Here is a 3,564-nt window from a genome sequence, read left to right on the forward strand (position 1 = left end):
ATTTCTCGGTCATTAAACTTAGAGACCACACACTAGCTGCAGTTCAGAACTAGTAAGAACTTTCCGCCCATTATAGAGGATGTTCTTCTCTGTAACGTTTAAATTAGCAAGTGAAAGAAATATTTATTTAGAAAGGTACACGCAGAAACGTTACTTTTTCTGTGCACTTGCGAACATACTTCGTTCATGTATTTTCCAGACAGTTACAGCAATGGGTTATAATTTTTTAACAGAATATTATATTTTCTAACATGTAGCTGATGTATTTAACTCTTCATTCCGCACTTTTTTTATTTGTGGGACACCACATAACTTTTTTACTTTAATTTGTTCAAGGTTGTCAGGAAAAATGTTGAAAAAGATACATTTTTTATTCTAGAAAATTGTATTTTGCTTTACACTTCGCACTTACTGTGTGCAATTTACGCTATTAATACACATTTGTTAAGTATAAAAATATAGTTTTAAGCACGAAATGAACAGAGTTATGAAAGCGTTAATGGTACTATCGACAATAGATGTCTGGCACGAGTCTTTAGATAGTATGGAACGCAAGAAAGCAACTTTTGCCTGTATTCAAACATAAGTCTCCTTCGCAATTCTCGCACATGACACAGGTGAGCCTTTGGAATTACGGAGTGTGCACGTTGCGCTCTGCTCACTCCACACTGACCAGTGATTACAGGGATCTCACCATAGTGCTTTGGAGGTAACGATGACCCCTTATACACAACTGTGTCGCTCTCTTGTGGATCTGTGATAGCTGGTCTGCCGCACTTCCTTATTCCAGGACCAAGCAGGGAAACAGTTTCAGACAATTCAGTTGCAAACTTCTTTTGGTTCACTGGGATGTGTGCTGTTCGATTTCCAGTGAGCACCCTTCTGTAGAGAATCCACAAATTTTTTAAAGTTATATCCAATAGGATGCAAAAACAAACGTACCGTAAATACCACTGTTTGTATCTAATCTCTATACGACATCTGCCAGTGTTACCAATAAATCTACATTTCCCATATGTGGGTTGTAAACACAAACAGCGGCAGAACCAGCTACCATTCCGCGTTTTCCCTCCTTTCTCTTAAAATTTCTGACTTTAAATTTTGGCAGCTCGCCGACAAAAGTAGACAGAAAACAGACAATATTATTGTCCCAATACAAAATGGAGGCCTCATGATTTCCTCAGAATACCCACGTACTTCAGTTCCTTTCGTTCTGGAATTTACAGTATGGTAATCTAATCCTTTGGATCGTTCCTTCACACTGAGTTTAGATGTACGCGTGAGGTTCGAAGACCGTAAGAGTATGGCCGTTTAGGGAGACCTTTACGCAACAGTACGTACCTAATGGCTGATGGTTTTGCAATGGGATCATCTCTTGTTTAACGCAATACGCTATGTCTATTTACTCCAGATATCTAGGTGTGCACTGTAAGTCAAGCCTCTCTCTATAGTCATCTGCTCACTATGTAGCAATATGAAGAGGCAGGCAGGGCTACAGATCATTGTTAGCCGTCCGTAAGCACACCTACAAACCGAAGCATGGGTGTTGACGCCGTCCTGTGTGAGGGGAACTGGTTTATGTATAATCAATGGAGAAAGCTGGGTACAACGTGGAGCAGAGTGGCGCAGTGGAAGCGTGCTGGGCCCATAACCCAGAGGTCCGTGGATCGAAACCACGCTCTGCTAAAATTTTACTTCCATTTTTCTTTAAGAGATGCGTGGCAGTTGTAGATACCCTAATGGATGCTAGCTAGAAGTAAGTCGGAGGACTGTAATACATAAAATCAGAAAGGAAACAGTTACCTCATATTCTGCAATAATAATAATAATAATAATAATAATAATAACCCACTATCCAACCTATACATGGATGATCTAAAATTACTGGCAGCATCAAATCAACAACTCAACCAATTACTAAAGATAACAGAAGTATTCAGCAATGACATGAATATGGCTTTTGGAACGGACAAATGTAAGAAAAATAGCATAGTCAAGGGAAAACACACTAAACAAGAAGATTACATATTGGATAACCACAGCGACTGCATAGAAGCGATGGAAAAAACAGATGCCTATAAATATCTAGGATACAGACAAAAAATAGGAATAGATAATACAAATATTAAAGAAGAACTAAGAGAAAAATATAGACAAAGACTAACAAAAATACTGAAAACAGAATTGACAGCAAGAAATAAGACAAAAGCTATAAATACTTATGCTATACCAATATTGACCTACTCATTTGAAGTAGGGAAATGGAGTAACACAGACCTAGAAGCACTCAATACACTTACACGATCACAATGCCACAAATATACACTCCTGGAAATTGAAATAAGAACACCGTGAATTCATTGTCCCAGGAAGAGGAAACTTTATTGACACATTCCTGGGGTCAGATACATCACATGATCACACTGACAGAACCACAGGCACATACACACAAGCAACAGAGCATGCACAATGTCGGCACTAGTACAGTGTATATCCACCTTTCGCAGCAATGCAGGCTGCTATTCTCCCATGGAGACGATCGTAGAGATGCTGGATGTAGTCCTGTGGAACGGCTTGCCATGCCATTTCCACCTGGCGCCTCAGTTGGACCAGCGTTCGTGCTGAACGTGCAGACCGCGTGAGACGACGCTTCATCCAGTCCCAAACATGCTCAATGGGGGACAGATCCGGAGATCTTGCTGGCCAGGGTAGTTGACTTACACCTTCTAGAGCACGTTGGGTGGCACGGGATACATGCGGACGTGCATTGTCCTGTTGGAACAGCAAGTTCCCTTGCCGGTCTAGGAATGGTAGAACGATGGGTTCGATGACGGTTTGGATGTACCGTGCACTATTCAGTGTCCCCTCGACGATCAGCAGTGGTGTACGGCCAGTGTAGGAGATCGCTCCCCACACCATGATGCCGGGTGTTGGCCCTGTGTGCCTCGGTCGTATGCAGTCCTGATTGTGGCGCTCACCTGCACGGCGCCAAACACGCATACGACCAACATTGGCACCAAGGCAGAAGCGACTCTCATCGCTGAAGACGACACGTCTCCATTCGTCCTTCCATTCACGCCTGTCGCGACACCACTGGAGGCGGGCTGCACGATGTTGGGGCGTGAGCGGAAGACGGCCGTAGCCCAGCTTCATGGAGACGGTTGCGAATGGTCCTCGCCGATACCCCAGGAGCAACAGTGTCCCTAATTTGCTGGGAAGTGGCGGTGCGGTCCCCTACGGAACTGCGTAGGATCCTACGGTCTTGGCGTGCATCCGTGCGTCGCTGCGGTCCGGTCCCAGGTCGGCGGGCACGTGCACCTTCCGCCGACCACTGGCGACAACATCGATGTACTGTGGAGACCTCACGCCCCACGTGTTGAGCAATTCGGCGGTACGTCCACCCGGCCTCCCGCATGCCCACTATACGCCCTCGCTCAAAGTCCGTCAACTGCACATACGGTTCACGTCCACGCTGTCGCGGCATGCTACCAGTGTTAAAGACTGCGATGGAGCTCCGTATGCCACGGCAAACTGGCTGACACTGACGGCGGCGGTGCACAAATG

At 44.9% G+C, this 3,564-nt stretch overlaps 1 non-coding gene across 1 annotated transcript; it reads left to right on the plus strand.

Moving 5' to 3' along the window:
* Positions 1 to 1,614: 1,614 nt before the first annotated feature.
* Positions 1,615 to 1,686, plus strand: Trnam-cau (transfer RNA methionine (anticodon CAU)). The gene has a single exon. It is a non-coding gene; the product is annotated as a tRNA-Met (tRNA).
* The last annotated feature ends 1,878 nt before the right edge of the window (positions 1,687 to 3,564 follow it).

This window comes from Schistocerca cancellata, chromosome 10, assembly GCF_023864275.1.
Source record: "Schistocerca cancellata isolate TAMUIC-IGC-003103 chromosome 10, iqSchCanc2.1, whole genome shotgun sequence".
In the NCBI taxonomy this organism is placed as follows: domain Eukaryota; kingdom Metazoa; phylum Arthropoda; class Insecta; order Orthoptera; family Acrididae; genus Schistocerca; species Schistocerca cancellata.